At 46.1% G+C, this 20,193-nt stretch overlaps 1 protein-coding gene across 26 annotated transcripts in view; it reads right to left on the reverse strand.

Annotated features, from left to right (window-relative positions):
- NTRK3 (neurotrophic receptor tyrosine kinase 3) overlaps positions 1 to 20,193 on the reverse strand; it is a 397,061-nt gene that overhangs the window by 97,778 nt on the left and 279,090 nt on the right. The gene's annotated exons all lie outside the window — the stretch shown is intronic.

Consider the following 20,193-nt stretch of genomic DNA (forward strand, 5'->3'; position numbering starts at 1 on the left):
GTGCTGGGATTACAGGTGTGAGCCATGCTGCTCTGTTTTATAGGGCAGGGGTGGGGTCATCATTTAGGGAAAAACTGTCCAGGAAAGCCCACCTTGTTCTGGTTACCATTTGTCAATTCTCAAGGCTAAGACATCTCTGCACCTGGGGTGGAGCAGTGTGTTGTTCTTCCACCTTACCCAACACTCGTAGCTCCAGCAAACCCCACTCAACATGACCCATGGACCCATGGATCAAATCCAGCCTACACCATTCATTTCACTCTGAGATCTTAGGAAAGTTACCTAACATTTCTGGTCCTCAGTTTCCTTAGCTGTAAAATGGTATGATAATTCTAGAGACTGCCTCATAGAATTGTTTTGCATACAAATATGTTAGCATGTGTAAAACACTTGGAAAAAATACCTATTAGGTGAAGCATCAAGTCTCAGCTACCATCACCATATAATTTTCAGCAGGAAGTTCAGGATGATGATACCTACAGTCCCACAGTGGGAGCATCTACATACTACATCCCTATGGGATGTTGTGTGGCATCATTAAGAGATTGGGTTAGGCTGGGAGTGGTGGCTCATGCCTGCAAGCCCAGCACTTTGGGAGGCCAAGGCGGGTGGATCATGCGGTCAGGAGTTTAAGACCAGCCTAGCCAAGATGGTGAAACCCCGTCTCCACTAAAAATACAAAAAGAATTAGCCAGGAGTGGTGGTGGTGAGTGTAATCCCACCTACTTGGGAGGCTGAGGCAGAGAATTGCTTGAACCTGGGATGTGGAGGTTGCAGTGAGCCGAGGTCACACCACTGCACTCCAGCCTGGGCAACAGAGTGAGACTCTGTCTCAAAAAAAAAAAAAAAAAAAAGAGAGAGAGAGAGAGAGAGAGAGATTGGGCTAGACTCCAACCCAGGTCCCACGGCCCTGGCTGTGTAACCTCTTTGAGCCTCAATCTCCTCACCTGCAAAAAAGATTTCCTATAGCACAGTGTTGTGTAGGATTGAATAAGACCCTATATAGAAATCAGTCAGCAACATCCACAGGGGAAAAATGAGTCCTTGGAAAATAGAGTGGTTGTACTATTATTAGGTCAACACAGAAGAAACTAATGTTGTGTACTGTGAATACAACCATCGTCACCGCTGTAAGGTGGGGTGACAGACTTCACAGAAGTGAGAAGTAAGTCTTTTCACTGCAGCCTCTGCCTCTCAGAGACTATGAAAGAAAACAGAATCATTTCAAGCTTCTGTGTGTTCTTTGTGCTGCTGGAAGTTAGACCTGAAGTCGATGGCCCATTGTTTAGCAGAGCACATTAATTAATCTGTGTAAATTCAAAAGTAGGCTCAGCCTGGGAAAGGAAAGAACTAAATTGCTCTGGACCTTAGAGTGCCATGGCTGAATTTCCCTGAGGAGCGATGAGTGGAGGGAACTCAGGTGACTTGGGAGAGAATAAAAGGGAACTTAAAAGCTTGGGGGTGGCCTGTTGGGGGGCTGGCTGGAGGACTTTTAGAACAGAAATGTCTAAGATGTTTTATATGGGAGTTTGTGTTGCTTCATCATAAACTTCCCACGTAACACCAAAATGACAGCAAAAGCCGCTCCACACACAATTCCACATATGAATGATTTCGGGGCATAAAATACTGCATTAAAAGGCATGTTTCACATATGGGATGAATATTCAGAAGAGCAGTGGCATATATAGGATGCTTAGTCTCTCTGTATTGACCCGCTTCAATAAAAGCAAGAACTCTGAAGATTTCAGGAGAAAGAGTAAGATAACTTCAGCCTGTCTCAACTCTGAGTATCCTTAGGGTGGAAGGTGTATTCAGGGTGGAGCTCCAGTGATTTCACTTGAAGGATGCTCAGATATCATCTGGCTTGTGAAATCACCATCGCTGTCCAAACCCCTTGGCATCTCTGTTTGGATACCCGGTGGTCTTTCACATGTAACACAGCCAGACAAGAACTCTTGTTCTTCCCCTTGAATCTGACTTTTCCCAGGGCGTCCGTTTGTGGGAAGCAGCATTCCTATTCACTCAGCAGCTCAAGCCCCTAACCTAGGAGCTTTCCTTGATGACTCTTTTCCGCAGTGCCCCAAGCCCATCAGTAAATCCTGTCAACTCTGTATCCAAACAATTCTCAAATCAGTCCACATCTGCAATAGACTCTCCGCCCCCTACCCTGATGGCACCATCCTATCTCAAGCCACGAGGCTCTCTCACCTAGGCAGGAGTCTCCCAAACTGAGCTTCCATTCTTCTTCTACCCCTCTCTTCAATCCCTCACCCCAACTCTGAGACATGGTCAGCTAAACCAAGTCATCTTTAAAAAACTGTAAAGCAGGAATCTTGATGTTCCTCTCCTGCTTCAAACCTGAGTTTAGAATAAGAGCCCAAGGCCGGGCAGAGTGGCTCACGCCCATAATCCCAGCACTTTGGGAGGCCGAGGCAGGTGGATCACGAGGTCAAGAGATCAAGACCATCCTGGTCAACATGGTGAAACCCTGTCTCTACTAAAAATACAAAAATTAGCTGGGCATGGTGGCGCATGCCTGTAGTCCTAGCTACTCAGGAGGCTAAGGCAGGAGAATTGCCTGAACCCAGGAGGCGGAGGTTGCGGTGAGCTGAGATCGTGCCATTGCACTCCAGCCTGGGTAACAAGAGCAAAACTCCATCTCAAAAAAAGTAAAAATAATAAAACAGAGTAAGAGCACAGTGCACTTATGGAAATTGATTCTGCCCAGCCCTCTGAGCACACCTTCAGCCCCTCCTGCACCTACTCTCCCCTCTACCCTGTGCCCTTCCTTCTCTTCTTAAATATTCTAAGCTCAGGGTCACCTTAGAGCCATGACAGAAGCCACTACCTGTCCGTGAACACTCACTCTCCAACCACTCAATGGAAAGAAGTCACTTCTGCCCAGGACACGGTTTCAAATCTCATGCCTCGCACTGCCCCCATCGGATAATTATTTTTCAAACTCATCTGTTTGTCATCTGGTCCCCTAGTGGGCCTGAGCTCTGGCGCCTTGTATCCCCATCAGTGCTGTACCCAGCACTTCCGCCACCACCTGGTGGACAGTGGTGCTCAACACATATTTGTCAAATAGAGGAGAGGCTGCCTTTCTGGGCTTTATTATCAGTACTCCACAGGCCTGTGACTCTCTGGAAACATCAAATGACAGCTGGAGATGCAGCACCAACTGAGACCACTGCAGCTAAGCAGATCCAAATTCTGAAACCAAGGCAGATGTGCTACTTCTTAAATCAGGGCAGTGCCCAACAGGACATCAATCACAGCTCTCAGTTCGCATTGCGCTTAAGACAACAGCCATCTAAACACAGATTCTACCAGCAAACACATAAATGTTTAAAGTTATTGAAAATCAGAAGCTCGGGTGTCCACCTTCACAGAGCATCCCAGCTACTCCTCAACTTGAGGCCCTATGCTCAAGCTGGAGCTCGATCACAGCATTAACTCGTTAAAGCATTGACACCAACAAAAGAGGGCCACTGAATCTACCGGAAAGCCTTCAAATATGCTGCCGTTTCTTGGGCTCTGCAACTCTCTTCATAGAAATGGCTAAGAGGGAGCCAGGCATGGACGCTCCGCCAGTCTCTGGGACACAGTCCCAAGGTCTCCGTGCATGGGGCCAGCGTATGTAGGCATGGCCACCAAGTTGGATTCTTGGACATGTGGGAAACTGGAGATGAAGGAGGTTGCCTGCTGCCTTTCCACAGCTGCATCCTACTAAAAAAAGTGAGGAGCAGACCCCAAATTTAGCTATAACACCAGCCAAAATTAAGTGTATAGAGTGGTTTAGTTCAGCCCAAACTCATAACAGTGGAAACAGGCAGGGCTCTGCCTCCTTCATGAATGAGTATCTGTTCATCTGAACCTTGCGTAGCCTCCCTCCTTGAACCAGACTGATCCAGGACCTCCTGTCAAAGGGACCACAGCAAAAATCTCCCAGTATAAATGGACTCACTCTCAGAGGATCTAAGGAAATAGGAATAAATTCTCTTATTTCCCTCTCTCTTCACTTCTGCTTACCTCATCTTTATTTTTCCTCATCTTAGATGAATTAATAGTTCTCTTTTTTCCAAGGTTGTAAAGCTTCCACTCAAGCTTTTATCTCATTTTTTTTTCATCTACTTTTTGGATGTGGACCCATCTAGTACTCATCTCTCTTCAATACTGTAAACCCCTCTTGCCCACTGACTTCTCACCTACAGAATAAAGTGTCCCCCATCCTTCTTATTTGAGGCAGAGTTTCACTCTATCACACACGCTGGAGTGCAGTGGCACCATCTCAGCTCACAGCAAACTCCACCTCCCAGGTTCAAGGGATTCTCCTGCCTCAGCCTCCCAAGTAGCTGGGATCACAGGTGTGTGCCACCATACCTGGCTAATTTTTGTATTTTTAGTAGAGATGGTGATTTGCCATGTTGTCCAGGCTGGTCTGAACTCCTAATCTCAAAGGATCTGCCCTCCTCAGCTTCCCAAAGTGCTGGGATTTCAGGTATAAGCCACTGTGCCTGGCCTCCCCCATCCTAATCAAAGTATTCCCTTGGCCCTGCCTCCCCTAGAAATTACTCCCTTGTCTGCCTTCATCACCAGACTCATTGACAGGTAGTCTAAGCAGCATGCCAGGTCATTCTTCATTGAGAAATGAGGCTCCACAATCATTTCTCAAGCCTCATTTCACTCTCACTTCTACCACTTCACCCCGCGGACTTTACCTGTTACAAAGGCACAGCGATCTCTCATGCCCAGGCCCAGTTGATTTTTCCTAGTCCTCATTCAACACAAGTGAAGTTCAAATCCTTCTCAGTCTGACTGAAGCCTACCTGGCCTCTCTAATCATTAGCAACCTTGCACCTGATGAGATGGAGTAATCACTTATCTCAACAGACATAGGTATGATCAGGATCCTGAAATTCCAGGAAGCTCAGGGCATACAGGTACTTACTGTAATATGGCATATGACTTCATTGTGCATGGCCATCTCCCTCTGAAGCAGGAACCAGGTTTTAGTCCTCCTTATAACCCTGATGCATAGCCTACACTTGGCATTAAGCTTAGAGACTGTCATTAAACTGCTATCATGAAGAGAAGAACATATACCACTGACCCATAAAAAACTCAAGCTACCTATATGAGTAGATTTCCAAAGAATCTGGAGACACTCCTTCTAGAGAGATTTGTTTTAAAGGAACATTTAATGCCTTAGCTAAAAACATTTTATATGAACAAATATTTTTGAACACCCACTTTGCTGGGCACTGTAGCATTAGCAGGTTTGCAGATAGATTGGCATACCAGCTATAGCAGGAGCTGGGGTGGGAGAGGGCAAAGTTATGCAGGCAGGAAGTAAGTCAGATCTGAAGGGGGCTGCAGTGGCAGGGCCAATTCCTGAGGGTGCAGTCTGCCCCCTAAAAGCTCCTGCTTTCTGAGCTGCAGCATGTCCTGCTCAGGGCATGCCCAGATGGGCTAAGAATGAATGGACACGGTTGTGTTGGTGAGAGCACCAGGCTTCCCTTTGGCCTGGCCATTAGCAGTTAACTTCTGCTTCAAACCACCTATAACTGCTTCTTCCCAACCCCATTGCAAGAAGAGAGATGAGCAGGTGCTCAGACTTCTTTCCCTGCTTTAGTTCCTTGATTCCAACTACCTTTGCTTCTAGGAGGATGCCAGAGAACCTCACATGGTGGGCCACACATGCCTGAGTGAGCTTCCAGAGCTGGCATCCACTGTCCCTCTCTCAGCCTGGCAGATAGGAAGTGCCAGCACCCAGGAATCTTGGAATGCACATGGCATCTTGGCAGCCACCTCTAACAGATGACCAACAAACAGCTTGCTTGGGCTGCAGGAAGTGACACAAACCTAATTGCACTCATTGGTTTCAACTGCAATGCTCCTCCCCAACCCAGCTGTTTCCTCCCTTCCCTGTTGCCATCAGATCTTGATCCCTAATATCACCCCTTTATGCTCGTCTGTGCCCCGGCATATGTTTGGGCTCTTTCTGCTTCATCTGCTCTGCTGCCTAAAGACCTTTCCATCCCCCAGGACTTCATCTTCAGCAGACAAGAGCCTAGGAACTCAGAAGAGGAGAGGAAGAGGATATATTTCTCCTGCCTGGCCATCTTTGATCCCATCCATGCTCACCCTCAGAAAGACACTAAGAACCCTGTTTATTTGAAAAAGAGGAGGAGAGGTGTTGGAACCACAGCATGGGTTTTGCTGTCACCACTGAGGGCTGCTAGAGAGAAAGCATGGCTATCACTTGGCCTCAAAAGCTGCAGATATAGAAAATCTCACTATCAATCTCTTCACCCCTTCATCTTTCCTGTTGCTATTCTCTTGAATTCCTTCCATCTGGTTGACTTCCCTCTGGTTTGTGCCCCTCCCCTGCCTAGAGCCCAGATCAGTGGCTTGGCTGGAAATGCCTCTCTCTGAATCATCTGTGGCATTTTACATCCAGCTTCAATCTCTACTGCCATGCCCCACCCGATGTTTGCCCAGGAGGCCACCTGCTTAAAGGCCAGAGCAAGAGGTCAGGATACATGGGTACTGCCTCCCAACCCTCACTCTGACCTTGAGAAAGTCATGATGTCACGCTTGGTTAGCCCTCTGTAGGACATACGAGATTAGAGGCTTCATTCAGAATCCCATTAACATTTATGGATTGTACAGCTCAGAATCCCCAGCCCTAAAATATGGTAAGGCTCTGGCCAGAAGAGCCCTTTGGGGAACAACATTATGTGAATGTTGGCAACACTTTGAAGTCACCTGAGAAAAGGTAATAACCCCTGCATTCGATGACGTTGCATCCTGGGGTCTGAAGCAATAATATTTCAGAAGGAGATAGCTTTCCATAGTCAGCTCTCTGTTACAAGATAGCTGTCCATTAGGAGAATCCACTGGATACCTGCTTAGGGGATCTCTAAATATCCAGAGGTAGCAATGTACTGACAGACACACCACCTCTGATGAGGGCTGCCACTGAGCCATCTCCCTTGTTCAGCTTAACCACCAAAAGTACCTAAATACCTGTGCTGTTTTCAGGTAAATGGAAAAATAAAAAAATAAATCAATCCAAGTTTTCAAACAGAGGGTACTAATCAAATAAATCTGGTATGTCCACACGGTGGAGCATGATACAGCCATTAAAGGTCATGCCATGTTTATTAAGGCTGTGGGGAACCTCGTTCTCATATATGGACAGGCCTCCACTTAGAATGGTTCAACTTGGGACTTTTCAACTTTACTATGGTGTAAAATTATTCTGCTCTTCACTTTCAGTATGGTATTCAACAAATTACATGAGACATTCAGTGCTTTATTGATTATAAAGTAAGCTTTGCATTAGATTTTTTGCCCAACTGTAGGTTACATTCTGAGCACATTTAAGGCAGGCTAGTCTAAGATATGATGGTTGGTAAGTTAAGTGTATTAAGTGCGTTTCCAACTTGTCATATTTCCAACTTATCATGGGTTTATGGGGAAATAAGCCCATGGTAAATTGAGGAGCATCTGTATTACTCTTGAGGTACACATTGGTAAAACCCCATATGGTCAATATATGCAAAACAGACCTAACAAATAGCTCATGGGGGTCCTAAGGTTCCGTGTTAATATTATATTTAGGTTCAACCATATTCATTTAGTCTCGATATATTTAGGATCAATCCATTGCCATTATTTATAAGAGCAAACTATTGTGAAGAAATTGAATAAATTTGACTATATCAATACAAGGGGAAAGTATGGATCTCTAAAACAACGAGGGAGTTCTCTAAGAGCTCCAAGTAACTGGGGTGGGGACAGGATTATCTTTAAAAGTTCACAATAGTATGTATGATATAGCGGCCATTGTACAAAATAGAGAAAAAATAAGTACATGGCTAGGTGCGGTGGCTCAAGCCTGTAATCCCAGCACTTTGGGAGGCCCAGGCAGGCAGATCACGAGGTCAACAGATCGAGACCATCCTGGCCAACGTGGTGAAACCCCGTCTCTACTAAAAATACAAAAATTAGCTGGGCATGGTGGCGTGCGCCTGTAGTCCCAGCTACTCAGGAGGCTGAGGCAGGAGAATTGCCTGAACCCAGGAGGCGGAGGTTGCGGTGAGCCGAGATCGCGCCATTGCACTCCAGCCTGGGTAACGAGAGCGAAACTCCGTCTCAAAAAAAAATACTGCTATGAACATTTTTGTGCAAGTTTGTGTGTGTGTATGTGTGTATTTTTTAACCATGTGGTAAATATATCACTTATACACATTTTTTAACGTTGCAAAAGATAGTTAAATTGCAAACGCAATCTTATTAAAAAAAAAAAAAGAGGTAGCAAAGTAATGTGTATGTGCATGTGCACACGGAATGATGTGCTTCTGACAATAAATAAGTACATAAAAAAGATTAGAAGACAGAAAGCTAAAATGTTAACAGTGTTATCTCTGGGTGATGGGATGGTGGATAATTTATGTGTTTGTGTGCTTTTCTGTATTTCACTGAATTTTCTACTGTGAATATAAATTACTTTTGTAATCAGAAAAAAAAGCACAATGTTATTAAAAGTAAAAACAAAAAAAAATCCTTCCTATTCAATTTCTCCAGGGTCTTTACCATTCTGTAACCAACAGATATCCTCACATTAGTGCACAAATGGGGAGTGAGGAAGGGGCAGCCCCTCTCTTTCCTTTACGATGCTGGTCACGGCATCCAGGAAGCTGCAGCTCCCCAGTAAATACCAGTCAATTGTGGAGACCTCGAGATTGGTCTCTATGGCAACCAGGTGGGCCTATAAGAGCATTGCCCCAGTGTGGAGATGGTCCAGCAGGAAGAATCTCCACAATTATGTACTTCCAGCAGCCAGAAGTCACCAAAAGACTGTGGTGTTTAGTTACCAGGCAATGGGGTCAGGATTTCCAAGACTTGAATACAGCTCTCTAAACAATGGAAACCTTAAAGTCTTAACTGACCATTTTAATTATGCCGTTCCTTGAACTGCCATTTTTCTTTAATCATCTGCAGATCAACGTCATGATGCAGTATTTTTAAGACCTCCATTTAGGCTGGGCAAGGTGGCTCACACCTACAATCCCAGCACTTTAGGAGGCTGAGGTGGATGGATCACTTGAGGTCAGGAGTTCAAGACCAGCCTGGCCAATCTGGTGAGACCAGCCTGGTGAGACCCTGTCTCTATCACAAATACAAAATTGCCAGGCATGGTGGCAGATGCCTGCAATCCCAGCTCTTCAGAGACTGAGGCATGAGAATCACTTAAGCCAGGGAGGTGGAGGTTGCAGTGAGCCGAGATTGCACCACTATACTCCAGCCTGAGCGATAAAGCAAGACTCCATCTCAAAAAAAAAAAAAAAAAAAAAAAAAATGAAAGAAAAAGACAAGACAAGACCAAAAAAGAACTCCGTTTAGGAACTAGGTGGTAGGTATCTTTCCTCTATGTTTACCTCTCCAATAATTTCATCATATTGCTTCATAATGACTCACTTATCCGTACCACGCCTATTCCTTACATTTGAAGTATCTGGAACAAAAGAATAATTAGAAGCCCACATTTCATATGTCTAAAGATTTGGAAGTTATAAATCAAGCTAACACACTAATAAATAAGGCATGTCCTATCCTCCTGCAGAATGGACTGAAGGGCCAGGTCTGACTTCTGGTGTCTTTGGTTCCTTGGAGTTGTGAGTGGAGACACGTGGTGCTAGGGAGTTGGCCTCCAGCCTGTTCCCTTCTCTTCCACCTCCGTCCTCCGTCCCACAGTGAAAGGGGTCCCATGTACATATGTGTGCACACTGAGCCTGCAACTCCATCTTCCTCTAACCGCCCCGCCTCCTCATACTTTCAATGTTCCCACTGCCCCCGCACAGTAATCCTTTGGGCTTAGCAGCACACACACCTGCAGTGCAGCCCACCCTTAGAACAGACCAATGAAGAAAACTGCACATGTCCTGGAGGAAAGCTGAGAGCTTTTTGGGGGGTAAGGAATTCTGGTTTAGGAAATAAAACATTGTCTACAAGGAAGGTGGGGTGCAGGCGCCACATGGTCCCTTCCCATGGCCCTAGGACTCTTGGTAGCTGAAGGAGGGCCTTAAAAAGTGAGGAGGTCCCTCTTACTCAAGACTAATGAATACTGGTCTGTAGTCTCATTAGACTGGGGTTTCTCAACCTTGACACGGTTAGCATTTGGGGCTGGATAATTCTTTGCTGTGGGGAGCTGTCAGAAGCACCCACCCTCAGTTGTCACAACCAAAAATGTCTCCACACATGTCCTCTGGGGGACAGGATCACCCCCAGTGGAAAACCACTGCACGGAGAATTGCTTGAACCCAGAAGGCGGAGGTTGCGGTGAGCTGAGATAGCGCCATTGCACTCCAGTTTGGGTAACAACGGCGAAACTCCGTCTCAAAAAAAAAAAAAAAAAAACCCACTGCACAAGACAATAAAGCTCTTGAAGGCAGGAAACACAACTGACTTACTCAGCAGCAGAGTGTGTGGCACAGAGTGGATGCCCCAGATATGTTTGAAGAATGAGTCAATGAAGCAACATTTGCTCATGATCACAGAGGTATTCCTTGAAAGACCGTATCTGGTGGGATTGTGAAGTAATCCCACAGAAGAGCAGTTCTTGCTCCCTGGGGCATAAATGATGAACAGGAAGAGGCATGAACACTGCCACCCATGTAGGACCTCATGATGAGACAGGTCCCTCTGCTGGGTGGTGTGCTGGGTGCTACACAGAGTTAACCTAAGGAAGCTCCCTAGACATTAAAGCATTTCATAGTCCAATCTTCCTATACCAAAGCTGCCCAGCTTAGGAGAAAGAGGAAGAAGGTGCCAGGGTATCTAAACTTAAATAGACACTCCCATGGGTCCTGGCTAGAGCACTGCTAGCCTCACGTGTTCCTTAAACGAGTCCAAATGCGATGCACAGTGAGATCTACAGTGCACATGAAGAAGGGATGCCCAACCAGCAAGGTGCTACTTATGAATTCTCTCATCCCCTTCCATTCACGCCTCCTGCTCTTACCAATGGGATTTTGTAAATCTTGTTCGTGCTGAGTCTCTTCAATCAGCCAATAATGTTTGCTGTTACATCAAGCCCATGTTCTTCTCCAGAGCAAGCAAACAGCCCCCACTCTGTTTTCTTAACAATAGGTGAAGTCCTTCTTGTATATTTTCCACATTCCCAGCAACTGAACATGCATGGTTGTATCCGGTCTGCCTTAAGTGAACAGCCATGGGGCAGTCAGTGATGTTTGAATCCAGAAATGGAATTCTGACAGACTCCTACATTTGGATCAAAGTCCACTGCTGGCAGATTCCCCTGGCTCTAAGGGGACCCAGGTTTGATTTCAGAATCTGCCTGTGCCTGTTTTCCCTAGAGCAGCAGGTCTCAAAATGGTCCAAAGGTCCCTGGTGGGCTCAAGACCCTTTCAGGAGATTCATATGTCAAAACTATTTTCCTAGCAATAGTAAGATAATGTATGCCTTTTTCACTCTCGTGTCTCCCAGGTATTATTCAAGAAGTTGTCCAGTGGTTTCCAGACATGTGATGATGTTGTCAGATGGGATGTGTGTGTATGCTTGAGCGTCTATGTTATACTCAGTTTTAATTTCACATACAGTGAATATGATGGATATAACCTACAGAAAGAAACGTTATTGGGGATTTCTATGACTTAAGTGTAAAGAGGTACCAAAAGCAAAAACTGAGAACCACTGCCCTAGAGCAATGGTGCTAGTCTAACTTCCACATCATAGCAAGTAGGGAGTGGAGGAAAAACATTTCAAAGACCTTTCTGGGAGGTAGAGTAAGTTAGTGAAGGTAAAAATATGTACATTTTCAGAGTTCTATAACAGGACTGTCACTGTGACATTTTAACTGCAAAATATTCTCTAGGTTCTTCAAGGTAGAAAAAAACAGGTTTAGGAAAGAAACAGAAGTATTGATATCCTCAACAAAAGCAATACCTCCCAAATACAATATTGCTTATTTGGAGGTCTACTGATGATCTGATTTGCTCTTTGACTAGCCTCACCTCACCACCCCCAAACTAATCAGAAGTTGGATCCTTGTGTTTGCACCTCCCAGAATGTTGTCAACGGTATGCAAAAACAATTAGGAGAGTGACCAAGAGTGTGTTTGTACCATGTGTAGAGACGGAAGAATGTGTGAAGCTTGTCATTTTAATTTTAACTGCAATTTGGGGATTATTGGTGAATTTCAATTACCCATGCTATAGAATCAGGATATAATTATCAACATGAAGTATTCATTTTATCACTTACCAAAATAGAGGAAAGAACCCATTCCCCCCTCCCCAGCTTTACCACCAATCCTTCAATCACTGTTTATTGAACCTTTTAACATTTTTTTACTTCTTTATCCTCTCACATAATATAGATGCTATCCCCCCACTCCCTACCAGGTACCAAGGTATTCTGAACACAGTGGAATCATCCTTCATATGCCCAGCATACTCAGAAAAGGCACAGGACAGTCGTCTTCATCTTTCAGAGGGAACGAATGAGAAATCTACATGGCCAATTGGTGCCTAGGCCCAAACTAGGATGCTTCCCACCCATATCAGAGCAGGGGTCTCCCAAATCCATGCTTGAAGAGGCAAACAGGTTGGAAACTCACAGGGCTGGAAAGAGTTTCTGAAGGATGTGCTGGAGTCCCTTTAAGGGAAAGATAATAACTCCTGCTTTGTGCAAATGTCATTTCTAGAAATTGTCTCCCCCAACTCACATATCGAAAGACATGAATTTTCTTGATTAAAATGATAATAGCAATAATACTAATAATAAACAGCTCAAGTAGAGCTCAATACCATGTCACTTACAAAAACGTTTTACCAGTTCAAGGCTGGGGCAGCTAAATAATGGCCATAAACTACTATGCAAAGCCAGGCCACTTCTCTACAGCCTGCTTACATCTTCTGTGATATAAATAATTCAGAGTTTTCTTTTTTTCTTAAATATCACAAAACCAAGTCAGAATCTTTATGTGAAGGATTCTGCTGCATCCCTCTCTCCCTCCTCCTCTCCCTCCCTAGCCATCCGAGGCAAGTCCCTGGAGAATGACCCTTCAAGCTTTAACATTTATTCTTTGACATTTCAGACTATTTGTTAGGCAGAGCTGCCTTCTTGAGATCAAAGTCGGAAAATCTTGCCGAGAATTCCCGCTTGGTCCTGTCCAACTGTGACAGAGAGGGTCTGTTAACCCCCAGGCATCTGCTTCCATCCTCATCCAGAGAAATCCGCTGATCCTCACCCAAAGGGGCAGCCATCTCTCTCACTCTGTTTGCCTGATACACAACACATTCAGAAAGGAGAGAAGGACCAAGAACCAAAAGACGTCCTCCACTAAGAGACAATAGTGACTCATGGGGACATGGCATTTGGGGTATCTGTCCAGGCAGGGTCTTTTACATGAGGATCAGCAAACTCTACTAGCTACTCAGAGACAAATATGGAACAAGGAAAGGTAACTTACCCCATGTCATTTTGCTAGTGGTAGAGTTGAGACTGGGATCCAGGTCTTCACTGCTGTGTGCTACCACTAGTCGATGTCACCTCCACCAGCCTGGGCATATGGTCCGGTTTAAAGCTGAAGTCTCAAGCTCTCATGCAAAATGACTTACCATCTTCTTCTGAGATATCACAGTGAAGTTTCCTGATCTTCAAAAGAGTATCTATCCATCAGCAACCAGAATTTTTTCTGACTCTATGTAGAAGGCAGAAGTGAGGGCTGAGCCTACAGCCAGGTAGAGTGCTGGATGTGGTCGTTTCTTGATATAAGAAGGTGGGTGGCTGACGAACACATCTTGCTTGATTCTTCTTCAAAAGCTTCTGACCGCACCATAACCCAGTGTTTTCTAACATGTGTGTGCCGAGTCCATTAAAAGGTATTAAGTGAAGAATGTTTTGTGTTTAATTACAATTTGCAAGTGGTAGAATCAGTTTTACTTAACAGCAGGGCTTCTTGGAGCCTTTGACATCCTAACGCAAACTGTGAAGCTGTGAGAGCTGGCCATACTGTGCAATGTTCTCCAATGTTCTCTGAGGGATCCTTGGCATATCATGAGAGTAAGGGGTGACATTGCTGCAGACAATATAAAGGGGAGCACCTGATCCTTACCACATGATTTATCTAATAACTGGAGGAAGAGGAAAAGATTTTTCTGCAAGTTGGGGATTTCAAATTAAGGGAGAACCATATTGCAGGCACTGAAGCTCTGCCCAGAAAACTGACCAATTCATGCAGAATAACAGTTGGTCAAGTGATTGAACCAATACAATTATTAAGATGGCCAAAGACACCATCCTGAAAACTCACAGTGGGGTTATTCTGGTCTTCTTAACGACTAGGTTGGCCATTTGGTATCAGAGGTACTGTGCGGCAATCTCCTGTTAGGGCAGCAGGAAATGCCAAATTGACAGCCATAAAGATTGAACAATTCTGAGTCATTTAAACATGAACTTAGAATTTAAATTCTCCCAAGAAGGACATTCTCAGAATATGTTCTATATTGGTGGTGCCTCCTTTGCTGCCCACTAACAGTGGGAGGGAACAGACTCAAGTTTTCCCTGGCTGGCTCTATATCTGGCTTCCTCTGAAGCAAAAGGCCTCAGTCAAGTGCTATGGCCCCCAGATAGGAGTAATCAGAGAACATCACAGGTCCTGGCTGTGCCCTTCTGGCCAGGGTACGCTGTCAGGGGCTAGCACTCATGACAGAAGTTGTTTGAGATTTATCCTCAAGTTCTCTCCCATGTGAATTTTCTTTTAGAATTAATAGCAAGAGCATCCAGAGGTTCTGATATAATTCATAGGCTAGATTTAGTGAGTATCTAGCCAGTACTCTGGAATGTCCCTTCTGACTCTTCCTTAACTTTGGCAGCAAGAGGACAGAGCTTGGAGATTGCTTGTCTGACCAGAGCTGGGAAAGACTAGAAATTAGAGAACCATTGTAAGGTGCAAAGGTACCCTGTGTCACAGAGGCTGAACCCTTTCAGCTTAAAACTGGAGAACCTTCCATGTCATGTTCTCCTGACATGCTTAAGAAATGAGCGGTGAGAGGTAAGTATCTCCCTCGGCCTGTGCAGCTGCTAAGAACCTTGTCACAGGCTCTGTGGACACACCCCATCTCTGGAAGAGAGCAATGTGCTCCCCACAGCTCCACACCCTCTCGTTATGAGAAGCACATTTGAAGGTCAGGATTTCATGACTTTGGGCCAAAATCTATGGCAAGCGTTGCAGAGTCAAGAATGCCAAAATGTGATTTTTAAATGACATTTCGAAGACCCAGATAGAATGAAGGTAATGTGAGCTTCAGAGTGAGAACATAGGTGGCCTATCAGGACTCTGTAAAGGAGGCGTCACCAGGCCATATCAGACAGCAGTGAAGTCACTTTCCACTTTACCGGGGCTAAGTCCTTGTCCTTCCCACTGCAGAATCAACTTGAGGACAAGGGAGGGAAGGATGTGTCTTTTTCAGGGAAACAGGCCACTTGCTCCACTAAGGTCCCTAAAGACAGAGCTAGGCTTCATTGTGCTGCCATGGTAACAGCACACAGGTGGCAGAAACCAAGGCAAAGACAGCCATGAAGACAAGCTGGTCATCACTGCAAGCCACCAAGACCTCCAGCATTACTTACCAAAGTCAGGTTTGGCAGTGTTTTCTGAGCTGACATGATGTCCTATCCCTCAAACTTGGACGAAGGCAAAAGTCAGGAACTGCCATTCTGAAATGCATGCCTTTGGGCAGCCTCTGTTCTTGCTCTGCAAACCCTCTTCGTAGCTGAGCAGGGGATTTTGACCACCCCTCCAAACTCAAATGTTACTTGACATTACTCTTAGGGCATGAAGTGAGATCTGGTCACAGGTTTTGGCTCTCAGAAAAGCCAAGCTCCATTCTTCTTGACTTATGCCACATGCCCCAATCTCCACCCATAGGTAAATCAAAGTCAAGTTCATCTATCTCAGAGAGGCTTTGAGAGGCTCCTATTGGCAGAGGACAGGAGAAAACACCATGATCCTGAGAAGGTCAGGTGTCCATCTGGTCCCATGTAGAAGGCTCATGCATCTTGGCTTCAAAGTCCCACCGGAGACCTGAGCTAAGATTTCTCTACAGCTCTGCTCTCTGGGTAACTCGTAACTCTGCCTTTTTCCTCTACCCTAGAGTACCAAGTTCCTTCCCAGACACAACCCACACAGACCTGGGCTGGAGGCCTTTGACACCAAATCTGACCCATCAGTACCTTCTGCATCCCTGTGGGGTCTGTGCTCCTCAGAAGTCCTCCTGTCTTTCTTGTTCCCTTCTCTCAAAGTAGAGCATTCCCCAGTCAAAGGTTTGCCTCTACTATCTTCCTTGTTCCCCTCGTGTTTGCCAATCCTCACCATTCCTGGACCAGGAGCATACAGAACATGTGAGCAATGCATTTGTACCCACCCAGAACTCAAGCATAATGGAGAGGGAAGATCTAGCTCTCTGAGGCACAAACACCCAGATATTTTGTGAAACAAGGAAAATGTGCCCAAATGAAAGGGGACAAAAATGCAGAGGGGTGTTAGACCTTATCACCCATGCAGAAATCTCTTCCCTCAGCACAAATTAATTTCAAGGGAAACGGGGGTCACTCTATGGAAGTTTTATCCACTAGCAGGAGAAACTGGAACAAAAGTCCTACCTAAGAGGACCTCAGAATCCTGATGGAATTTCAGAACCACCCAAAAAAGCAGACAAGGGACTTGTCTCTTGCCAGCATGTCTCCTTCAACTCACTTTTGGGTTCAAGTAGGGTTGAAAAAGGAGTCTTATTTAGCTCTGGAAATACATTGTCAGATCTAGGCTGAGGTTTTCTTGTGAGGTGGGAAGTACAGGGGGTGGTAACAGGATTTCTAAAGGCGAAATGCAGAACCAGAGCTATCCAAGGAATCTGGAGGCTGCAAGCAGCTTCACCCACATCAGCCAGCATTAAAGAGTGGAAATGTAGGGGGTAGGGGAGAGCTGGGAGGGAGGAGGAGGAGCACTCCAGGCCCTTGCCGGACAGTCCAGATGGAAGCCAGACTCCCCATTGTTCTCCACCCTCCTCCCACCTCCACTGTCATGCTTAAGAGTTTTCCCTGGGCCCTTCCCAGGGAAGACTCCGAGCAGCCAGCATCACCCTCTCCCTCCCCTTCCATCTCTCCCTCCCTGCCACCTTCATTTTGCTCTTGCTTTCAGAGTCACGCTGGCAGCAATGTGCGAGTCTAGCCAGAGCACAGGAGTCAGTAAACCCTGAAGGAAAAAAGGCTCCAGCTCTTTGCCTAATCCATGTCTGGCTCCATGCAGAAAGCTACACAACAATGAAGTCGTCCTGCATTGATCTGCCCGCTCCTGAGCTTTCCCGTGGCAGGCAACCCTCCCTTGCCACCTCACCATTGTATCTGAGATGCTTGATCCTTTGCTCATGCCTGGGCTTGACCTGAGGGAACTGGGACGAGCCAAGGGATATGTCACAGCCCAATGCTGTGCTGCGGTCACACCTGTGGCTGGGGAGGTGGAGGTGAGGATGTGGCTGCTGGGAGCTTGGCTTCAGAAAGGGATTCCCACACAAAAGAAAAGACAGAGGTGGCTAGAGGCCAGCTTCTTGACTTCCAAATTGAGCCTGCTTAGTGTTTGGTCTTTTTTGGGTGAGCACTGCATGGCTGAGCTTGGACATATCAGGAAGTCTTTGAGGTGGGTTCACGAAAGGTTAAGTGGCAGTGGGTAGTCAGACAAGGCCCTTTTTCTACCACCTTCCTGTCTGAAGCTGCTCACCCTTGCGCAGACCTGGGCAGCCTCACCTGCTATCCTAAGGATCAGGTTGCTCTCATCCAACAAGTCCTCCCCAATATCAAAGCGGTCATCATTGCGTGGGAATCTCACCAACTGTAAGACAGGTGATTAATCTTAGATCTAAGCCCAGCCATGCTTTCATGTACCCCAAATTACAATAAGAGAGGAAAGGACATTGCAGATGTTCTAGTCTTTAAAATCATCCTGTTCCAGGGGTTCCAGAAGGAAGTCAGGGGTGGCGTCCAGCTATCTTAGGAGTGAAGTGGGGTTGGGGTGAGCTATGATTGTGGAGCACCTCCAGGACTGTAGCCTTCCAGGAGCTGAAGATGTGCTCCTGGGGGTCAGCAGAGTGGCCAAAAGCATTCTGAGGTCAGGCAGGAGCCTGGCAACCAGTTCCAGGACCTGGTCATATAATGCTACTAAGACTCCAGCCTCTCCAGTGCATGTTCCTGGAATGTGTGACATCGAATCTCACCTTGTTCCACAAGATCTTATGCATACAGTTGAGTTTCTCATTCTCTAAGCTTCAGCACCTGTCAACCACCCCTCTGGAATGAAGATCCAGAGAGCACCTGGCAAGCACCATGGGTTCATGAACTGAGCCAGCTGTGAACCTGTGCGATCCTGCAGGACCCAAATAAATGTAAGCTTAAGGTCTGAGAAAGTTACCGTGAAATCCTGTTGGTGACATTCAAATGCAGGAGGTTGGGAGCTACAGGACTGGCTGGTTCCCTGAGCCACTCTAAACTGAAGCCAGTCCAAACCAGCATCTTTCTGGGCCAATTTCAGCTCTCCACATCTGCCCTATGCCAGCTCTGAGTACTCTAGTGTCACCAACACTGGGGTAAATGCCATGAGACTTCAACATCTAGCAGGAAAACATGGAAAGCAGAGACCTAGACTAGCAGAAACTTCGGTTGGTTTCTCGTTCTGCCAAGCAACGTTTCCATAGCATCCGATGGTCTTCATAGTCTCTTTCCCTGGCAGTTCAGACCTTTCACTCTGCTAGGATCTTTTCACTCATGGCACAAGACCTTGCCTCATTCTTTATAGATAAAATGGAAGCCACCAGACAAGGACTCCCTCACTTTCTTGCTCTATAGCCTCAAAAAGACATTCTGAATCCTTTCTTCTTCTTGCCTCCTGCTATATGGGAAGAGCACTCCCTCCATGAGGCCAGTGCTATCCTTTCTGCCTGAGCTGTGGATACTTTTCCCTCCCATATTCTCAGGGGCCATTTTTACCCTTTGTCTCTTCCCCCAAACACCAACAAGCTCCAAGCATCAGAACAAAACAATGCTCAAATCCCTCCTATATTAAAAATGAAAGTTCTCCCTTGAACTAGCACATCTCCTCATGGTCCCAAGGACAGTCCCAACCCTTTGGGCATTCCTGTTCCAAGTCTTTCTCCCTGGAACCCTTGAGAAGGGGAAAATGTAGAGCTTGGTCCGCCCCTCACCCAGGCCACTTTAGAGAGCAGGAACTTCCATTTATCATAAGGGAGTCTTGAGCCAAACTAGACTTAAATAAAAGATAAAGTGAGTGAGGGTACATAGGAAAGCACCAACCTAGTCTGATCAGCTTCCTGCCAGACTAGAACATGAGCCATTCTGTGTTGCTTTACTTGCCTCACCTCTGCTTCCTCAGAGACTGAGCTCCAACAAGAATTACTGGGGCCTAGTGAAGCATTCGGTTCCACCCAGGAACCATTTCTCAGCCCGATTCCCAGCAAGAATCTTCCATTCTTGCTCCATCTCTCCTGCATACAGAGCCTTGCAGTGTCCTCCCACCTAAAACGAAGAGGGCAAGTTACAGGAAGCATTTCAACTCTTCTCGCTGTGGCAGCGCCAGGGTCCAAGGGTGCACGGCTGTGTCAGTTCATCTAAACATTTTACTCCTTGGCCTCTCTCTCCTGGCAGCCCATATGAAATTTGCCATGAGAGTTTGGCTCACATGTGTGTGCGTGGGCGTGTGTGTGTATGAAAAGGGGCATGTCTCTGAGTGACAAGCGTGTTGACCTGTAAGCCCAAAGCCCCATCCTTTTTTGGACAAGGCCACTTTCCCAATATCCACAGGGAACATATAAAACTACTCCATCCTCGGGAAAGCCCCATTGGCTTTGCTCGTGCACCAAAGATAAAGGATCCCCAACTCCACTCCCAGGCACCCTTACATATCAGCTCTGGAGAGAAGATTTCTGTGAGCCTTCGCTGCTCAGACAACAGAACTTTACCCAGCTACCAAGCATGTGAGGGTCTTAGTGGCCCAAGTAGTGTCTGTAGAAGTCAGGTTTGAGCCTTGCTTTCACCTCTCACACTGTGTGACCCTGGGTAACCATTCAACCTCTCTGAACCTCTAAT

Source organism: Callithrix jacchus, chromosome 6 (genome assembly GCF_049354715.1).
Source record: "Callithrix jacchus isolate 240 chromosome 6, calJac240_pri, whole genome shotgun sequence".
Lineage (NCBI taxonomy): Eukaryota > Metazoa > Chordata > Mammalia > Primates > Cebidae > Callithrix > Callithrix jacchus.